This window comes from Thalia democratica, chromosome 7, assembly GCF_965202585.1.
Source record: "Thalia democratica chromosome 7, ktThaDemo2.hap1.1, whole genome shotgun sequence".
Classification (NCBI taxonomy): domain Eukaryota; kingdom Metazoa; phylum Chordata; class Thaliacea; order Salpida; family Salpidae; genus Thalia; species Thalia democratica.
Genome location: NC_139171.1, coordinates 2,345,204 through 2,368,470, shown reverse-complemented (window position 1 = coordinate 2,368,470; position 23,267 = coordinate 2,345,204). Strand labels below are relative to the sequence as shown.

General features: G+C 24.1%; 1 protein-coding gene across 1 annotated transcript in view; it reads left to right on the top strand.

Moving 5' to 3' along the window:
* The first annotated feature begins 6,338 nt into the window (after nt 1–6,338).
* LOC145841091 (small ribosomal subunit protein uS19-like) overlaps nt 6,339–23,267 on the top strand; it is a 28,788-nt gene continuing 11,859 nt past the window's right edge. The window contains exon 1 of the mRNA XM_082948463.1: nt 6,339–6,350. The gene's annotated coding sequence lies outside the window, so the exon portion shown is untranslated. The remainder of the gene's footprint in view (nt 6,351–23,267) is intronic.

The following is a 23,267-nucleotide window of genomic DNA, read 5'->3' as shown; positions in this document are numbered from 1 at the left end:
CCTGACTTCTGCTACAATTGAGCCTGAAATGAATCACATAATCTTTCAAATATCTTTTAAAAAACTTAAATTTAGCACTTATTGATAATTTGTTCTTAGTTATATTCAGAGAGTGGAAACCATACTAAACTACAATAAACTTATTGATTTATTCCACCACTTATTTTGTTTATTATGTTGCCCATAGTAAATCACTTATCAACAGTGAAGAGCTCTTGAAAAAGTTTTATCCGATTGCTACTAAGGTTGTGTATTCACTAATGACTTTTAATATTTTTATTTTGACTAAAATTTTTTTGAATATAGCCTGATGCAATATTTCAGTAAATTAACTTTGACCTAAAGTAACCTTTTAACTCTGGTCAACTTATTTGTAAATATGGTTATTTACCAAAAACAAAGTAGATAGTCTGTCATACATGGAAATGTTTTTCTTGTAAACAAGGAAGCTATTTAGTAGGAGAAAAATAGGGTGTGTAAAACGGAGAAAAGCACATGATTATACATACTAAGCCATTTTCACGCAAACAGAACTTTTTACTTTATAAAACATATATTTAAAAACTAACTTTTCAGTCTATTAAGATTTTCCTGCCTTATATTTTATTTTAATTTCTTATCAATAACAACCCGTAATTCTGCAATCTGGTCTCGTCATAACCAGGCAGACAGGTAAGCGTCAAGTATACACGAAGTGACACTTTTGCACAGGTTTCTTCAAAAAGTAATGACTCTTGCAAAAGTTACGAACGGCAGCTGCTAAACAAAGGCGCTTCTGATTGGCTATTATATTACTTATTATTATTTTAAGTTTAGTATTAAAAAAATGTTAGTTTTTATTTTTATTTTGGTAACGTGGGGTTAGGAATAAAGGTATGGATTAAAAATTTTAGCCAAGGTCGGTTAGGGAAAAGGGTATAAGTAGATATTCTTAATATAATGCTGAATCACCACTTTACCTTATTTGAATAATGATATAAATGAAAAAGTTTAAATTCTTACAACTGCGGGTTAGCTGACCCATTGACTACAAGCATTTTTGACCCTATCCCTAAGCAGAAATAGTTACGACTCACGATATCGTAAAGTTGTAATGTTTTTTTTGAAACTTACAATGTCACAGTTTGAGTTGTGATGATCAATACCATCAAGACCGACCGTTCATTGCAAAAGTAGTTATTCCTGTTTGGTTAGATAAAACATCGTGAAGTGACTGCTTTATAAGTAATAAAAGTTTTAAAATCTAATAATGACATGAGTTCAGAATGATTGTTGCTGTGTTGTTCAGTTTATATGTGATGAAAAATCAGTTTTTTTTTCGATTATAACCAAACATACTTGCCAGAACTACTTATTTTTATTTTTCTGATATTTTCATCATTATTTTTAAGCATATGCGTTATAATACTTATTTAAGTACTTAAATACTTCTACTAATCTGAAAATTACTCGTCAATACTAGACGCTTGACAGTTTAAATTTTAAAAGCTATAACAACCACAACTGCAAGATGAAAGCCATAACTCAAGTTCTTGCAATCACTGCTAAGTTGCTAGTTTAAATTTTGTAGGAAGTTTCTTCTACTTCTATAGTACATTCAGTCACTTTTATGTGAAATTTTCGAGTCTAATCCTGAGTCAATTGTTTGACAAATACTTTACGATTCTTAATAGCTAATTTAAAGAGGGATCTTAAACACAATTAAGTTTTTGTTGTTATGCTTACTTTTTTTTACTTCTAGTCAAAAATATTATATTAGAAAAGTTATATTTAATTTCTTTTAATTGATTTTGTTTACTTGCTGCACTCTTATCAACTAAAAGCCTATTTTCTATAAGGTAGTAGTAATATGCGTTTTTGGTTTATAAAATATTAATTCACTTAAACTATGTTTCAAAGTTTTTAAATAGAAATATCCTCAATATTTATGTTCAGCATTTATTCACAAACTGTCGTTTTAGTGTTTACAAGGTGTTTAAATCCCTGGGTATTATAAGATTTTACGAAATCTAAAGCAGTAGAGCTTTAATGTGCTATATATATTTTTTTAATTTATTTATACTCTTCCAACTGTTTTAAACAGCTTAGCTTAAAAAAGGATATATAACATAGGTTAAAAAACTTAACTAGATCTTTTTAACATTACTGATCGTAAGACAAATCAAAACAAGTAGAGTTTTGTTGACAACGAAAAATAAGATTAAAAGAATTGTATTGTTTACAATCAACTGTAGAAAACAGTGTAATAATTCAGTAATTGTATTAAAGTTAGCTCATTAAAAATTCTAGCTTTAATTTAATTAACTATTAGTCTGAAGACATTATATTCTAGATAGTTAGTTTATGCCTTATGTGCCTGGTAAACTGCGGCCCGCGGGCCAAATGCGGCTATCAAAGTCAAAATCTGCGGTCCACGAGGTACTTTTTAGGTGAAAATATATTTTTCTAAAACAACACATATAAAATTTTTTTGGTTAAAACGTGCAAATTGAACCCTAAATTAGTAAGAACTCATTAGTAGTGTTCTTTTGTTGCTTAATTTACCACAGTTTTGGTGTTTTACAGTATTTTTTTATCGTTTATTAAATATTTTTCAGAAAAACTGCGACCCAAAAAAGACGTTTTCCTACTAAATGCGGCTTGCGAGCAATTTTTATGTGAAAGTGCCCCGCTACTTATAAATGGCTGCCGACCCCTGCCTTATGGTATTAAGTTGGTCAAGTTTTTGAAAATATAATCATAACTGCTTTGAAAAGTAATTTCATTATGGTGCACGACTAGATAACCGAGGGGTTTTTTTCGCACACCCAGTTCCTTTGACCAAAAATTAGCCTTTTTTTTTATTTTTAGCAATAAACTTCATTTAGTCACATTAAAGTTAAGAAATAACTTATTATAACCTAAAATCTAGTAATTTTTAGTTTTTATATTAAAATAATATTATTAAAAGAGTTACTTAATCAAAACTAGTCCTAATGTATTCAAATATGTGAATGATTAGTTGAAAAAAGATATTTTTCTAAAAAAATTATATTTGAGATCAGGTACACTATTTTAGATATTATAGGAAAATAAGAATTAATTCAGATTTACAACATTTAGCTTTAAAAAGCAATACGGTCAAAACTCAAAAGTATTGGGAAATAAATTATATTATTTTTTATTTATTTTTAGAAGCAAGTTGTATAAATTATTACAAAAGGTTTTTTAAATATTTAATTATTTATACTTACTAGAGTATAAAATACTTATGCAAAAAAAATTCTGAATTAGAAACATTTTTATATGAATAAAGTACTATCGAAATTTATAACCCTTAAAATATGTTAAATTTACATTTGTTAGTTTTTTTTTATAAACTATAAGCTTTAGGAATATATGTAAGTTTAAAATTATTAGTCTCCTAGAATAGTTTTTCAATTTTTATTTTTCATGAGTACCTTAATCTTTTATTTTTTTTTTTTTTGCATGTGCAACGAACTAAATTATAACAAAAATTTAAAACAATTATTTTATGAAGTACTTATGCTTACTATTAACTAAACAAACTACTTTTAAGTTATAGAAAAAAACATAATTTTTTATTAGTTTTAGTACTAACTCTAATAATTACTTTTTTAATTAAATAACACATTTGGAGTATTTATTTAAAAGCTATAAATCTGTTAAAAGCAAAAAATAAAATCAGAACAATTATTATAAGACTAATAATAATTAGTATAGTTTATTCAGCAAACAAAAAAAAAAAAAATTGCTCAAAAATTTTCGGTTTAAGGACCTGGGTACCTAAAAAGACCTCTCGGTCATAATTTAGTGATTTGAAGTGTTCTAAAAAATTCACTGAAGATCTGCTTGGCCATAAAAATGACTTTTATAATTTAGGAAAACCTAATCAAACAACAAATAAGTTATAGAAAATTAAACAATGTAGAAAAAATACAACGTTATTAAACAATATTGTTTTTCTTTCTAGTTATAAATGGAAGTATTCATTAAATGTTTAATAAACCAAAAAAAAAATTATTTGAAATTTTTATTAACTAAAAAAAATATTGAAAAATAATTTGACTTTATTGAGCATGCATGGTTTAATTACAGGCACAGATCGTAAAATATTTTATTTGGTTTGTCAAATGTTCAAAATAAATTCAAAAGACATTGTTTGTTTAGTCTAATCAAAGTAAATAAAGATTTTTAGTGTGTATGTCTATAAAAAGTCGTTAAACTTTTCTGTGTTTAATCACAAAAAAATATTTTTCATTAAATTCTCGTTAAAACTGAATTGTTAAAACTGGATAAAACAACTTTTCTAATGTATTTTTTAGCTTCAATAAAACATTTAATAATTTTTTGTTTTGGTTTGAAGCATAAAAGTAAATTTAAAACTGTATTTATTGATTATACAATTTATACTTCAAACAATTGTATAACACTTTGTTGAACTTTTCAAACATCGATAAATTATTTTTAAGATAGACGTTTTTATTATTTTATTATTAAAGTCGTATAGTGTTAAGTATTTTGTGGACATAAAAATATACGTGCGTAAATTGTTTACACAATTGAATTTATTTTAAACTTTTTTTTAAATAATTTAAACAAAATCTTATAGTGCTGGTTAAATTATCAATTTATAAATTTATCTGAATATTTACTTAAGTTATTTTTCAGAAATCAGTGAAATATTTTTAAAAATCAGTATATTTTGTCTTGTTTCAAATATAATCAAGTTCTATCTAAAAAAATAACTTGGAATTAGTAAAATAATCGTTCATTAAAATTTTTTTATAAAAGTCTACAAATTTTTATTAATTTTTTGCTAATAAGAAAAAGTCGTTAATAATTAATTTTAAGCCAAACTAACAAATAAACAGCAACCTTTTTAATTAACTAAATTGAATAATTATTATGAACATTTATAATCCTACATTGATAAAGTAATACATTTTTCAATAGCGATGTTTCTATATTACTATAACTTTTTATATTTTGTCTGACTTCTACAATAAAGATGCATTTAAACAAAGTAAAAAGTAGTCTAAAAATTCCATTTTGAAAGAAAAAGTTTGTAAGTGTTGCAAATTGTTTACGCAGCATTGTAAAAATTGTTTCATAAACCAAAAACAAGTACCAATTAGTAAATTTAACTTGAAAAAGTTAAATATATTTCTATCTAAATTTAACACTTAAGTAAACAAATGAAAAAATATTTTTACGTTATCTATATACTTTTTAATAACTATTAAGATCAAACTTCTAATTAACTTTTCAAATCTTGTTGTTTTTTTTTTCATTTAAACAGTTTATTTAAGCAATACTTTCAAAATTTAATTAGTTTTTTTTCCAAAATAAAATAAATACTCAGAAAAATTAATTTATCAAACAAAATACGGGTAAACTAAAGAAACAATCAATATAAAGCTAATCAAATTAATCATAAAAACTAAAATAGATAATTAGAACAAAAATGGACTATTTATAAGTGTTAAGTGTAATTCTAGATCCTTTATCAGGACCTAGTTGATGAATAAGACTAGGTTTAATTTTTTAATCATAATTGCCTCTACTGCTAGTAAAATATTTCAATTATTACAAATGTTAATCACCTCAAAACAATTAAAAATATCATTATGATTTTGACAGATTTTACATTGTTCTATACGTGAAAATACTGCACTATTTGTAAGCTTTGTATGTTCTTTTCTTCTTTTTTTTGTATGTTTGACGAACAGTTGTCGCTCCGTTTGTTGTAAAAAGTTTTTAATAGTTATTTTATTTACAAAAAATATTACCTCTACTGTTTTATTATCAACAAAAATTTTTTTTGTTACAAAGTAGCTAAAGTTTGTATTTGTTTAAAACTGATAGCATAGACTTTATTAACATTTTTAAAAAAAAAGTGTTTACTGCTTTGTAAACAATGATTTTGTTTAAAAAACTAATTTTATCCTTATATTAAATAGCAAAGCTTTAAATTGTAAGCTTACTTAAACAAAGGTGTTAAATAAAAACAAAACTTTTACTGTATTTTTTTGCTTCGTAAAGCATTGAACAACAAGAAAAAAAGAAAATTTTAATTTTAGATTTTAAATTTACTATTTTTAATGCAATCAATAACAGATTTATCAAAATTTTTCAACTAGTTGTATAGTCTTTTGTTATTAATATTTTCTAAATACATGTGTTAGTTGCAAGTCAAAAATCTTTTCAACGTTTTCAAGCTACAATTTGTTAGTTTTTGCTTACTTTTTTATATATGTAAAAATTATCTAACAGTTTATTGTCTTCAAAAACACAAAAATAAAACTCTCGATTTAAACTGTAAAAAGTAAAGCATTGACTTAACAAATATTATGAAAATTTAATAATCTGCAAAGGTTTCATAAATATGGTAGTTAGTTTTTGTAACTCAATAAGCATAACAATCAAACTTGTATGTTTTGTGTTGAAAAATGTTTAAATTAACCTTTCAAATAAGCAACGATTGTCAATAATAAGTGCAAGTATAAAAATTGTTTAAAAACTTGTTTATAATTTTACAGCTTACAAATTGAAGTAGAATAAATATAACAAAAATTTGCTTACAACCAATAATTATTCGAAAATTTCATAAAAGCTTCTGATAAAAATATACAACATAAAGTTATAAAACCAAACAAGAAATTATAAAACTATATAAATAAAAAACAACTGTTGTAAATATTTAATTTTTTTTTTTTTTGACATTTTAGCATGCATTGCTCATAGATTTTTAAGTTTTTACATTGACAAAAAATTACGTTTTTATTAATAAAAAAATAGGATACAAAAAATCTTAAGTAATTAATTGCAAATTTTTTCAAATACTTTCAATGAATCAGTAGTTTTAACTAATAAAAACTACATGCAATATTTATACAACGTAAATGTACCAAATACGCTAAATAAACTAATTTAAGTGTTAGTTTATGTGTACAAAATATTTCTAAACAATTTATACATTGTAGCTTGATGCTTTCTAAAATGTAATCAAAAACTCATTTGATTTTGAATCATCAATTTTAAATAAAATAAACGTTGAAACGTATATGTGATTTATATTAAACTTTATACGAAAATTGTACACACTTTTAGATAACAATAGTTAAACTTTTATGCAAAACATACCGTATTCTACTTGGTTAAAACAGGTTTTGTTTACTTACTATAATTAATTCATATAAAGATTTTTTACAAATATCTCCTTGTGATTGAAATTTATGTTGTTTTTATTCAAAAACTTTATATGTTCTTTATAGTTTCAAAAAATTAAAACATATAAAAAATTATGAGACATCATAATTAGCATAGGAGTTTTGTTTAGTAAACTTCTAGAAAAAAGTATTTTAAAATCATTTAAGTTTATCTTAGCTTAATAAATTTATTTAAAAATCAAACACTAATAAAAGTAGCTACGTAATGGTCTTAAACCCAAAAAGCTTTATTTTCTAATTTTTTAGTTTAAAACAATCAGTCTATAATATTACAGTTTATTTGAAAGAGCTGTGATAATTTTGATATAAATTGTAATTAACACTCGAACCTCGAGAAAACTATAATCAAATTAAAGTCTTATTTAATAAAATCAAAAACATACGGAATAAATATCTACAAAAACTATTATCATTATACTTGCAATTTCAGGAAATTTAATTGAATCAACATTTTCTTAAAAGTCAAGTTAAAAGCAGTAATACTTAAACTCAAGTTTACTCTTAATAATTGCAATCTAATAAAAATTATAACTGTATGTTTTGTATTTTCTTAATATATTTTATAGTTATTGGCAAAAATATTTTTTTAAGAAAAAAATTTCTGTAGCTCAATAAATTCTGGAGAGTTTTGAGAAACTTCAATTATCTGATTTTTTGAAATCTGATTTTTTTACAGATTATCAAATACTCAATTCGTATTAACAGTTTAGTACTTATTATTATTTTTAAAAATCAATTTCTTATACAGCAAAACAAACCAGTTTTAATAGCTTCAACTTATAACTGTAATTGCGATTCAACTAATAAAAATACTACTACTAATTATCATGACTATCTAATAATAATTAACATCATATCTATCTTATAAACAAAAAATGCATTTAATCATGTTTACAGTATGCGTTGTTTAAAAAAATATTACGTTTTTTGAAATTAAATATATATTATTTACAAAACGGTGTATATCTTTAACTTGGGGCGAACAACAAACATTTAGATAACATATATTTAGTCTGAAAACATATTGTACAAAACAGATAAAATAAACTATTTATAACAAGTATCTTAAAATGTGCTCTAAATTTTATTTTCAGTACAAATAAGTGCTAACTAATGATTATTCCATTACATTTTTGCTTTCAAAAAGCTTTTTTTTTTAATTTCACAGCCAGTAAAAACTTTACTGCCAGATAAAGCGTTTGGACTGCGAAAGTGTTTTCTGGTAACCCTACCATTTAAAAGTAGAAGCCCTTAATCTAAATTATAAAGAAATATATATATATATAGAACTTATAAGGAAACCATTTTCAACTATTTATATTGCTTACCATACTGTAGTGCAGCAATACCACAAAAGAAGAAATCTGAATACTGAATAAACGCTTTTTTGTTTAAACTATTATTTTTAAGCAGTTTTGTGGTAACTTTGCTATAAAGGTTCTTATTGTCTCAAAAATGAACTTTGTGGTATAAAACATGCAACCTACAAGCTTTCGAAGTTTGTTTTTTAAGTGATAAAGCGAACAAATTTGTTTATATAAATATTTAGTATTAAAAATTGTATCAAAAATGACAATCATTTCTGAAATTTGACGAAAAAAAAACAATATTTGTTTAATAACTAAAAACTAAGAACTAGTAGAAACTGGTTTTCAAAATAAAAGTAAGATAATTTATTCACGTCATAAATAAAAGGTATGAAAAACAATATTAAAACAAATAAAAACAATGTTGCAATATCATTTGCAATGTTTATTCTATAATATGCCTTTTTTCTTAAGTTTCTTAAAAATATAGACTACTAAATATCATGATATTTTAAGAACACTGATATATAAAAGTAGTAACCTTTGTAACATGCAATGATCTATTTATTTTTGTGAATAGCTGGAAAAAATTTAAAAATTAACTTATGTGTAATATCCAAAGCAAGTTTATATAGTAGTAGTGACTTTACGAATTTAAGTAAAGTACGTACAAACACAATACTATAGTTAAAGGTCTTATAAAAACTTAATAAGTGAGTTCTTTTTTTTTTTACAAAAATATATTTCATATGTTTTAAACTGTTATTTAACATAAATAGTTTTTATAACGACCCAACCAAATAAAAGCAACTCACGAAACTTTATTTTACATACTTCATAAATTGTTTGTAAGTTAACTAAACTTTCAGAGTTCTAAAAGAATGTGAATACTAGTTTGAGATAAGTTAAAATTATAAACGAGTTTTTCTTATTATACTAACAAGCTGTGATTAAAAATACTTTTGAAATAGCTTTGTTGTTAAAAACACAATAGCTAAATAACTAAGTGTTATTATAATTTAAACTGTAGTTGTGTAGTTATAAACTTTAAAAAAAAACACAAATATATATACCAACTAACTTTTTAAAACATTAAGTTTTAGTAAAGTATATATAAATGTTTTTTTTAAGCTCTACTTTCTTGAGCTGTAAAGGTATGAATTTAAAGGTAACACAATTTTTTTTTTAATTTTTAAAAGTTTTAAAATTCGATCCTATTTTACCCTTATATTTCATTTGAAAACGATTATTTTTCTATACTTCTTTTTCAATAATTGTTTAATATTAACAAAGTTAATTAAATAAAAAATTAATAAAATAAATAGAAGTAGATCTTAAGTGTATACGTGGTTTAGTAATTATAGTGTGATATGCAAACCTTTTCAAGCTGAGAATTTTTAATTATTTAAAATTTTATTTAAAGCTGATTAAGACTTTTTAAAAATATAAAAAATTTACAAGTATTGCGACTATTTTAAAATATACAATAACAATCGTACTACGTTAGTTTTTTTATGTTTAGATTAAAGCCTTTAAAAAATTTATACTTTGTTAATCTAAAGTTATTTTATATTTAAGAAAGCAAACATAACCATAAGAAAGAATTTTCGTACACCAGGTCCTTTTACAAAAATTTTTGAGCGCTTTTTTTTTGTCGTTCAATAAACAATATGAAAACTTTCATTGAAATACAAAATAGAAGTTTAAGTTTTTTATATGGATTTAGCGTATTAAACGCAATAGATACCATGAAGTTATATTTTAATCTAAAGTAAAATAACTTAAAGTAAATAAACTTGATAAAAGTGTTTCTGGTTTTGAGTTGAAAAATTTTAGTTTTCATCTTTTTTTTTTCAATATAAGTAATATATGTATAGTTTGTATGTAAATACTACAGAAACTCATATTTATTGAGTTTTTATAAATTTTGTTTTTTTTCAAAAGTTTCTCATTTGTAAACGCTTCTTGTACTCATAATAACAAATACAGTAGACTACCGCTTAAGTACGCAAATTGAACCCGACCAAAAAGTGCGTACTTACCACTGGTAGTGCGTACTTTTTGACGATATAGTATAATATTAAATTTTATTTGTTTGTTTTCTTTCTTACAACTAGCAACCAAATAATTAAGCCAAATAAACAAGTTTTTTTATTTTAAATAACATTTAATACATAATTCTAATCTGCAAAAATTTTTAATAGATTTTAAAATGATTAATTTTTTCTATAAAAAGTTTCTACATAATTAATACATACATTTAATATAGAAAGTCAATGTCAGTCAATGATATAAAAAAGTATGAATAAGTTAGATAATTTTTTCATTCTGAATAGATTGCTAGTCAAGCTAAGTTTAGTTTTAATTATTACTTAAAACCATTTTTCTGTTATTTGCTAAATTGTTTTGGTTTAGAATAAACCTAGTTTTTTTTTATGGCTGAGATTTTTACATTTAATTTAGAAAGTAATACATTTATTATAATTTTCCATTAGCTAACAAGTGTTTGATTTTGTTTTATGAAAGAAAAACGTTTCAGGACAGTTTTTGTAAGAAAGTTTATATCAGTAGAAAAATTTATAGTATAAGTGCACAATGATAAGATGCTCATTATTCTTTTTTTTATTTTAGTTTTTTTGTTATTTTTTTTTTGTCTTTCTGAATAAGTGCGTACTTAAGGCGGGGTGCGTACCAAAAAAAGTGCGTACTTAAGCGGTAGTATACTGTATTTTTAATATTTTTTTTCAATATTTCTTAACAAGTTTAAAAAATAATAATTTGTTTTAATTAAAAATAGAACGAGTTAGATATCATTAAGTTAGTGTCTCAACTAATTAACTTAATTCGTTACCTGATGTATTTTTTGTCTTTCAAAAAATGGAAAATTTAAAAATATTTAAAGTTTTTAAATATCATAACACTCAAAATCAACGTATCTTTAGATTATTAGATTACTAACAAAAATTCAGGTTTATACTTGTTGGATGTTTAATTTTTCAAAACATATAAATACAATCGCATGCAGCAATGTTAGTTTATCAAGTTTTTTTATAATTTAATATGATTGTGCTTGATTTGATTAGCTAAAGTGTTGAAATATAAAAAAGGAAAAATTTACAGTTTAATCGTAAATTAAGTTTTTACTTGCTTAGTATAACATATAATTTTAGTTAAGCTCAAATGACTTCTGTTATTCATTATAATATAGTATTCAATTAATAATTGACTTTCAGTTGATCGTAAACAAATATTGCATTCTAATTTAATATTTATTAAAATTTGAATTATTTTAAATTAATTGTTTTTTGTAAGGTAATTGATTTCTAAAACAATACTCGAATTAAGCTAGTTTGTTTTTTATGATAAAAAAGGTAAGAATGTATGGTATGTTTCAAAATTTAATTAATATTTTTTTTCAAATATTTAATCTAAATAAAATTTTGAAACCGTATATTTTCAAGCATACAAAAATAAAAACGTTAATAACTGCAACATAGTCAAACTAAAATATAAAGCTCGATTTTTTAAGGCAGCTGTTTTAAAGTTGGTTGATATATTTTTATGTTATGAACCAGAAAAATAAGATGGATATGCTTAAAGTGCAATTATTTAAAAAAAGTGCAAAATAACTACAAATTTTCCTAATATTTTATTTTGATATAACGTTCAAACCGTATTATTACAAGTTAATAAAATATTAACCTTACTATAAATTTTAAAGCAATAATATATCGAATGATTAAATAATATATAGACAGAATTTCTAGCAGAAACTAATTTAAATAAAAACAATTATTGCTTACAATAAATTGTTACACAATTTGGCGACTACATAAGATTTTTAAGAACTTTCCATTTTGTTTAACTCAATTGCAAATATAAAAATTATTTAATTTAATTCATTTTTTGTATATAACTAATGCTCATTTCATAACACGCGGTCCCAGTGTTATATGAGTTTGTTTAAATAATTTTAATTAAGAAGCAATTATTTCTATATTTTGAAAATGTAATTCTTCATAACGACAATAATTAATCAATAAAATGTTGATATCACATTTTATGTTTGAATACACTTAAAATTATAAATTAACTTATTACTTCATAGAAAGCAAAACATCATAAATCTTTTTAAAGAGTTTAAAATGTTTTAATTAAATAGAATACTTTATAAACTAATATTATATATTAACCTAATGTTCCAAAAACTGCTAAAAGTACTTTTATACTTTTTTTTGTTATATTGTTTATCTTTAATTTTAAAAAGGTAATATGAATTTTACAAATGTAAACAAACAAACTTCACAATGAGCATACTGTTTATTAAAAATCAAATTGTAGAAATTTACGACAAAGTGTTTTTAAAAATCAATAATAAAAAAACCGAGTACAAATTACCGAGTACAAAACCGAGTACAAAAACCTTTAAATTTTTCTAATTTAAAACTTTAAAGAATTTGGAGTAAGATTGCAGGAGCTGTGGATAAATTTGTACTGTTTTTGAAACATTAAAATTTCTTTTATGATAACTATTTTTTATCATTAGTAAACTAGTTTAGTTATCAATACTAAAATAAAATTAATAGACAAAAAGTACGTATTTGGATTTAAAAAAACATAAAATCATTTTGTCTGAAAGGTGTTTTATTTTTTTAAATGGCTGAATATAACAACATTTTAAAAAGTGAAAATATTTTTTACAAAGTAATATTACGTAATATTTTAATTTAATTAGGATAAATAATACCTTAAGAGCAATGTATGAAAAAACTTATAACAAATATAATGTTTTTTACGGGTCAAGCTAGAAAAATAAAGTTTTAAACATTGAGAAAACTTTAACCTTTTATAAACTAGGCTAGCTAAAATAAAAACTAGAAAACATTCATAGTTTAATAAATTTACACACTCCATCTAATGTAGCAGAACTTTTTAGAATATTTCTAAAAATTATTGATTTCAATAGTTTTTTTGGACTTTTTATGGGAGGAAGAGTAAAAATAATTGTTTTAATTTGAATGTACCTTATAAACTAAACTGAAAACTCTATAAGTGAAAAAATACAAAAAATACAAAAAATAGAGTGTTCCTCTTGATAAATAAAATTTAAACTTAGTAAAATATTTTGTGTATTCTTCTTTTTTTTTTCATCTTTTTAAAACTTAAGATTTTATGAATCAGCAGCAATACGGGAAACTTGAGTGATCGATGATGTCTTTCTGCGCTGGTTGTGACGAAATTATGTTTTGTGACGTCATTATTTCATTGTTCCTCTGTTGTTCTCTTACCTTTCTGTTAGTTATTTCTATCAAATTAGTTATGTTTGTTTATTTACACTTCTGTTTCAAAATTAAATAAAGTAAAAAAAAATCTTATGATTACATGAGATAGAAATATCTCATGCATGAATAACTGTAAAAAAACATGGTTTATTATTTAATTAAGTTTATATATATATACAATCTCTTTTTGTGGGAATAGCAGACATTTTATCTAAACAGAGTATTCAAAACTATTTTAATTTTTAAATGGACTTACTAGCTTCATGCAGTTTCATTAAAACAATAATATTTTTTGCGTAGCATAGTTTGAAACTTTAGCTGCTGTTTTTAAATTTTTTTGTAAACTCGTTTAAAAAATAAGTCTTAATAAAGTCCTTGCAAGGTAACATCGGTAAAATTTTGACAGAACACCCGAGCTCGAGTTAACATTTGATCTTACAACTCGGATCATCAACCACAAAAAACCAAACAAAAAATCTTTGGTCTGATTGTCGAAGTAGAGTAATCAATAGTAAACTTTTTTTTTGTTAGTTTTTGTAACAGTGTATAAAAAAATACGCGTTTCCTCAAAAAAATGGTATTAAATAAATATAACAATACAAATGAATGTTCTCAGCTTTTCATGCATCTTATTAATATAAATATCAATAAAATCTTCGAAAATGTAAGTATTTATTCACTACACATAATAAAAAGTATAAATAAATACACAAACAAGTATTTTTGAACTATTTATCCAACATACAAAATAAACAACCCAAACCAATTTCCACAAACAAATAGTATTGAATTAAACATAAAAACACAAACAAATAAGCCAGTCATGCATCTTATTAAAATAAATATAATTAAAATCTTTGAAAATTTAAATATTTGTACTTATTAAACAAATATTTATGAAATAATTATCAAAAATAAATAAAAACCTGTCATGTCGCTTGTCCTTGGCCCTTCTGTTCTGAAACCAGATCTTGATCTGCCTCTCCGAAAGTCCCAGGGATCTGGACAGTTCTCCCTTTTTCCTTATTGTGACGTAGGGACTGAAGAGAAACTCCTTCTCCAGCTCGAACCTCTGCTTCTCCGTGTAAACCACCCTGTACTTGTCACGTGTTCTGGTGCGACCTGTGACGTAATAATTAGTTATTGTGACGTCAAATAAACTCTGTACTTGTCACGTGTCCTGGTGCGACCTGTGACGTAATAATTAGTTACTATGATGTCATATAAGCAGCATTGCGTTCAATAAGATATATATAGCTAACGGGTGCATAACTACTCCAATTCGGACAATTTAAATTCTGATAATTTAAATTCTTAGACAAATTTTTAAAAGGGCCACAACTCAAAAAGTTATATATATGAGAAAAAAACTTAAAATGAAAATGCAGGTCTAACTAGTACCTACAAACAATTTTTATTTATTTTAAGGTTTTTGGAGATATGGCTGAAACTAGTTTTAAAGTATAGTAATGTTTATTATTTTGATAAACTATTTTCTTCTGAATATCTATTTTAAGAACATAAAAAGTGTTTGCTGCCTACTATGTGTAGTAACTAACTAGCTTTAATTTTGAATTCTATAAAAAAACTTTCAAAAACTTTTCAAAAACCAACAGTATTTTTTATGTATTTCTTTAAAAAAAGTTGAAATATCTCTTTGAAAAACAGTAAAAAAAATTCTCCGATTTTATGTTAAAATATGCTCAACTTTTGCAAACGGATTTATAAAACACTTTAAATTAAGTTTTTTTATATTTGAATTATCTTTAAAAGACATATTTTATAATTTAGATACAATTTTTTGCTTGCGTTTATATTTGCTGTTATATTTTTTCAGTATAAAAACAAAAAAGTTTTAATTCCTGATTTAGTTTCAAACTAATTTTGTGTTGATTTTTTTAAGTTTTTTTTTTGGTCTAAAGATGACAACTTTGTTGCATATATAACGTAAATTACAAAGTAATAGCAAAAATCAAACAAAGACCTTGTCAAACATATTGCATAAAAAAATTACAAATAATACTGTAATTTTGACAATATCCTGAAATATCTAAAGGATATTAAAGTTATACAAACATCGGTATTTCTTAGAACATGATATTAAAATCGATGTCTGCATCGTAATATTTGTTGATAAATTTACGTTAAATAATCTACTATGAGTTTTTTTATTTTCGTTGTCATTATTAATACAGAAAACTATAATTTTTAATAGTCTAGACCCTGTAGTTACTAATATAAAAAAATTATTATGTAATTGACCATTTTAAATTAAATTTTCTAGCTAACTTTTTAGTTAATTTTTACTATGGTTTATGTTGTTTTATTAATACTCGATTCTGCACTTATTTAATTTTTGAAGTACAAAAAACAATTTAGCAAAGATTTTTTTGAAAAGTTTAGCAATCCAACCTATAGATTTAAAGATCAAAAATAAAGCACAAAATAAAGGGCTCTTAAGATAAGGCCTTAAATCAGGTTTTCTTGTAGTTTTTAAAGTTTTTTAAAGATTTAATAGTTATGATTACATTGGCATATAATTAAAATCATTAAACTAATACTTCAATGTTTTCTTAATCTTTTGATTTTTCTTGACTTAACTGAATTGCGAACTGGAGACAATTTAAACTGATTTGCATGAGCCATTTTATAAATAGTTTTAAACGGTTATTTTTAACAAAAATTTCAATTTTTTTTTAAATTGGTAATGACTTTGACTTTTACTAACTTGCACAAGTTTTTTTTTTTGATAAAATAAAATGTTTATACTTCTCACGGTAATATTTAAGCGTATAAACAGCTTCTTTATACATTTCAAAAGCAAGTTTTTAAATATTACTTTGTCATAGATAACATCTGTTAGATGTTTTACAAAGATTATTTAAAAAATATTTGATCTAAAATTTTAATGCATATGTGTCTGTTAAACTAAAATATAAGATATTTTCATAAAAACAAACACCTTATAATATTTAATTAAGTTTTCTGAATTGTTTTGCAGTTTTCTTAAATAAAAGAAAAAAAGTTTTGAGTGTGTTTAAAATATAAATCTATTTGAAAGGATAATAAATGGTATAATACGGTAACTTTTAGTACTCTATTTAACTTTTACAAAGTTTTGTTGTTATTAAAAAAATCGTATTTTTCACTCTAAATTTTAACTACATAAATAGCTTATACATTTTAAAATCAAAAATAATTTCTTTGTTATAAATTACATCTGATAGACTTGTTAGTGTTTGTACCACGAATACTATTTTGGATATTTTTAACGAAACAAGCTTATTCATATGTTCCTGTTAAACTAAAACGCAAGAAACCATTTTCATAAAAATACAACTTTTAAAATTTTCTGATTGCAGCTTATTTATTTTACAAACAAAAAAATTGAGTTTTTTATGTATATTCTTTTTAATTCTATCTAAGAAAAACATTAATAACGGGTTTACGGGTTTATTACGTGATAAAGGTAGGACTAAAGTTTTTAGCATCATCCCAAAATACCCTCACATAAATTGTTATAAACTCATAAAAGACTCAACATTTTCGGAAAGTTTAATCCAATTTGCTTACTATATTTCCGCAATAACAGACGTAGCTTTGAACTCTGGCTTAGAAATTGTTGTTCCAATAAAATTTATGCAACTTTATTGCGTTTTACGACTATTGGAAGGTTTGAGTAAAACCCCAACTCAATAAAAACGAATAAAGGTTCCGAAAACCACCAAATTTCATAAACGCGCATCATTTTTGTTGAATTAAAAATTGATGGTTCGAATTTTGATATGAACAGCTGATTTACAATCTACTTATTGAATTATTTAATTGCGAGCCTGTATTAGGTGTTTTGTGCAAACGTTGAAGTATTAATAATTCATGTTTCAAAAATAGTTATTTGATAGCCTGCTGACAGAACGGACAATTTAATTCATTGTCAGGTCAACTTGTAAATTAAATAATTTTCAACATTCAACATTAATTCGCGGGTTTAATTTTTCATTGAACGATTGTTTTGAATATTATAAAATTACTTTAATTCGAAATAAACTGTTGTGAGGTTTTCAAAAATCTGATTGTAATTGTTATAATTGTCATTAAAGCTTCGGTTTATTTTTGAGATGTTTATTTTCTTACAAAAATTACAATTACTAAATTTTAAGTGTATCATATAACCTTTTTTAGCTTGTATAGAGTAAAACTTGTTTAAAATCACAACAAATATTTAAAAAAAAAATCTAACTAATTTTAGATTAAAATTAATACTTTATATACCGCACTCTAGCACAATCAACATCAAAAGCATCAATACAGTGTTTTAAAGTGCGAAATTTTTAATAATAAACTTTTATACTAAGTAGAGCAAGCATATTTATAACGTACATTGTTTTTGTACGAGCAATTAATAAAGACATTTAAGTCATAAATACACTACTAGCAATATAGCAATTAAAATATTGTGCAAGAAGTTTTTATAATTGTTTTATTAAATTTTATTGGTTAATATAGATTAAAATACATTATACCAACTGCTATTCGAATTTTTAAAGAAGTTTATATAAAGTCGGGTATAATTGTTTGGAAATATAGAAAAAGTTCTCAACTTTTTTTGTAGTATTAGCTATTTTTCAGCTCATTTTATAAACCAAAGTTCTTTAAGTAATTTGTCGTATGTACTGTAGACTGTATAAATATTGTTATCAAAAAAGATTGTTTATATCTTTATCTTGAACTGTAGCTATTTGTTTTAAAGTCCTTAATTGTAGAGTCTATTATACAATTTATATATATATATATATATATATATATGTATATACTCACAACTTAAAACTTGTAAGACTTACACTGTATTGTTAATAAGCGGAAATTAAAAAACATCTATTGGTACTTTTTCTTATTGAAATCATTTACTTTTTTTTCGGGAAGGCCTAATGATATCCTGAAATACTAATTTTTTTTTCCAATATATTTTTGAACTAAGTGATTTAATTAAGTTTTTTTAAATTCACTAGCTCTACAGTAAATAATTGTAACATGCATGATACAAAACACATAAAGATAATTTATATATAATGTATCTAAATTACCTTATTAAATTATAAGTTATAAAAAAACAAACAAGTTTTCAGCATTAAAATTAAAACTACACTCTTTTTTTTTAAACCTATTCATAATAAATTTCTAAAAATTTGATATTTTTACGTAAACTAAATTAAATAACAACAATAATTTAATAAATAATGTACATACACTAGTACTTACTCCTCTCGTATAACTACGTATCAAATCAAGTTTAATTAGATACAATTTGTCTTTCGACGTACATAACATATAATTCATTTTTTTCGCAAATTTAAGTTTTGATAATTTTAAATGTGTTACTTAAAATTATGATTGCTAAATAAAAAAAAATTTAAACTTTTTTTTAAATATTTTTTAAGTCAAGTAAGCTATAGTTTGCATTTTCAAAATGTTTTACTATTTATATCATCTTATAAATCCAACTATTTACAGTTGTTTTTTAACTACAAAAATTGTAATTACTTAAATTTATCATATTAAGTATTACAGAATATAAAGAAAAAGTTAATGCACAAGTTTTTTTATGCAATAATTTTTTGTTAAATCATTTACTCTCTTTGTATATATATACATGTTTGATCAGTTTTATGTATTAAAAATAAAAGGTTTTACTGAACTTAGGAACATTACTACAAAAATAATAAATAAAATTAGTTTAAGAAAAACATTAAATATTATAACAATGAAATATATATGTTCTAAAGAACAAATATACTGCTAGACAAACTATTGAAATTAAACTTCTAACAAAATCATTACAAACGTTCAATTTATAATAATTATAATTTTTCTAGTTTAATGGTAAAATTTTAATTTACTAAAAGTAATAGATAAAGTGTTTATGAAAGTAACAAGTTTAATATTTATTTCTTGTGTGTTTGAAAACATTTAGCCGTCAGTTTAAAAATAATCTAAATGCAAGTAAAACGTTGTTTGAAACGGAAGTCACGTCTAATAAATGTAAGAATATAGCTTTAATTGTTTTTTTTAATTTCTAATTGAACAAATCATCAATTTTATTAAAACAGTCGGCGATCAGACATTATTTACATATTACGTTATAAACCTTAGAAATAATTACGTAAAATATTTTAATTGCTTAATTTTATGTATTTTGAAAAAAAAAATAATTTCGGTGCAAACTAATATTAGAATTTACTTAATTTACAGTGCTAGTTTTTTTATTTTATTTTAGATATTTAGATTTTCAAAACTGCTTTAGGTTGTTCATATTGAAAAAAAAAAAGTAGGTATAGTATTAGGTATGGCTAAAATTTAATTTAATACTTATCAAAATTTATCGGAAATTTAAAAAAAATGTTAAGTATTTCAAAGCATCTTAAAGTTTGAGTATATAGTAATTTTGTTTTCATTTATACAATAATAGTTTTTTAATGCATATTACAACCTGTTTTTGAAATTCTTAAATTAACAAACACCTATTTAAGTGTGTTTATAAGCATTTTATCAACGTAATTGAATATTATTTATTTTTGCCTAAACTCTACTAGACTACTTTAGATTGCAGTTTAACAAAACACTTTGTTTTGATAGTTTAACTTGGGCTTAAGTATTAAAGAAGAGTGTTAAGTAAAACTATAATCATGTATAAATAGTTTAATACTTAAATCAAATTCTAAAATTCCTACTAAAACAATATTAACTCTAAAGTCAAAATTCATCGGAATAAATGTGTACTTTTTAAAAACCAATTTGTGCAACTAGCATAGTGTGTGATGTATAAAAAAATAAACAGACTTTGATTGAACATCATTAAACGACTTGCTTCAGACTCTGTGCAAACAAACCTCTGACTTTCGCAAACATTCGCCGTTCAAAAAATTCGCTATATATAACTGCATGCATGTCTTCGAAATGCAAACACAGAAAGTTCACGTGAAAGTTCACGTTGTGACGTCATAATTTCAGTTCCCATGTATATTATGTATTTAACTGCCTGTTGGGTAAACATATCTTCAGCGAATCTGGTAGCTGGAGTCTCATGTTTGCTTCATTTTATTCGTGTTTGTTTTTCAAAGATGAGTTTTGTTTGATTAAATGCAGACTCTTTGATGTCGGTTTAATTAATTACAGTTTTTTTTTTTTTTTTGAATCGCCGACAGTATTCAATTTTTTTAAATCAAGCTTTGTTCGACTCATTTTTTAAAATGAAAAAAAGCTTGCCATTTTTAAACCACGTTTAAGTTTCAATAAAAAGTTTTTTTGCCATTTGTTTTTGTTTGAAAAGTTTAAAAATACCAAGCAAAACTACAATTTTTACAAAAAACTAATAAGTCATAATTAGGTGCCTAAATTTTATATAAATAAAAAATGCTTATATCAAAAACATTGAATGTTATTGAATGTAAATCTTTGTTAGTTGGACTCAAAATAAAAATAGCAGTTTTAACTCAAATAATTCGAATACTGTTTAAATTTAAACGGTATGTTTTTGTAAACTGTCATATACAATTAATTGTTTCACCTTTGGTATATATTACAAAACGTTTTAACAACGTTTTTTTTTCCAGTTAACAATTAATTCGATTAGGGTTTATTTTGCAACTCAATTTACCGGAATTTCGCTGAAGAAAAATTTGGTTCGGCAAAACTAAAAACCAAACAACAATGTTTTTGTTTGTTTAATTTTCAATCGCCTTGTACTTAATAAAGTTTAAAAAAAAAAATCTTTTTTTTTTTTTGATTTTTCAGAAAGTAAATCTAACCCATTAGTTTTAAACTCAATGTTTTACAATATAACTTTTAAAAGTTTGTTCCAAGCTCGCATATAAAGTTACAATAACCAAAATAATAATAACAAACTAAACTTTTATTACTAACGTACAATGTTGAGTTTTTTAAATTAAATAAACATATGCTTAATTTTTTTCGTATAACATATCTAGCTCGGCAACAACAAGTTTCACCGAAGCTCCGTGAACATAGTCTAATAAAAACTATGCTAAATAAATACAACAAAAACAAACCATTATATTACCATACTAACTTTAAATTTAACTTTTAGTATATATAAAAGTTTATTTCAAGATGTAAAACTCAAAGGACTCGAGTTTCGTGCCTATTAAACTTTTTTATTAATAAAGCCCTTAAGGTGGGCTCAGTGTGAAAGATTTAATTTATCAAGTTAAATAACTTAACTCTATATATATATATATAAACTAAAGTGTGATATAAATATAAGAAAAATATAACTAAAATAAATTATTAAATATAAATACAACAAAAACAAACCATTATATTACCATAGTATTAACTTTTATTTTAACTTAACTTTAGTTTATATATATACATATATATATATATATACTAAAGTGTGATATAAATATAATAAGAATATAACTAAAATAAATTATAAAATATAACAAAAAACGAACCGGGTTTGGCTTGAACTTCCTGTCGATGCTTGTTCGTGTTTATCCAATCAAAAGCCGACAATTTCTGAGAATTCCCCATTTCGCTGGACGGGAAGTACCCGAAGTCGGGAACGGGGTCCCGGTGGTAAGTGTACTGCTCCCCGTACTGAAAAGGGGCTCCCCCCAAGTAAGGACTCACCTTATCCTTTTTCTCTAAGGAGAAATTCAGCGGCAAGTTGTTGGGTTCGGTTTTGGCGGGGTCCAGCAAAGAGGGGCTTCCCCTGCCGCCGTCCACCCTGCTGTGCATGTACGTGAAAGTGGGTTGCTGCTGGTAACCGTGGTCGCAGCTGGTCGCCACGGGGGACAGCCTCGTCGGGGTTTCCCCCATTTTGCTGACGTCATCAGCTTTATGGGTGGCGAAGTTCTTGTTGTCATGGAAATATTCGTGTTGGGCGTAGCATTGCTGTGGTTGGGGTTTGTATTCCGGGTAACCCGCCACCTGAGGGAGCTGCTGAGTCGCCCACGTGACTTGTGGGGGGTAGTACTGCTGGTACATACTGTGACGTAATAATGACGTAATTATCGCTGTGAGTTGAAATTTCAGTTTAACTCATATAAAGAATATGTAAGTGTTTATTTACTTTTTATATATATTTTTTTTTCAAATTTTATATATGATAACAATCGGTATAAGAATTTAAATAAGAATTTTTTTAATCAAATAATATTTAGAAAAATAAATTAAATTTATTTTTGTCAGTATGACGTATAAATCTCAAATACTCACTAAAAATTATTTTCAAGCCTCTAAATTTTTGTAACCTTCTGAAAACATTACCTTAGCTTCTGAAACAGTTTAGTATTTGTTATTTAATGCTTTTAAATAAACTGATAAGAAACAAAATACTTCGGTGTCGAAAACCAACTTTCTATTTTTCACGAAATTAGCATACTGTTTTGTAATAAAATTAATTTTTATAATTTAACGTGATA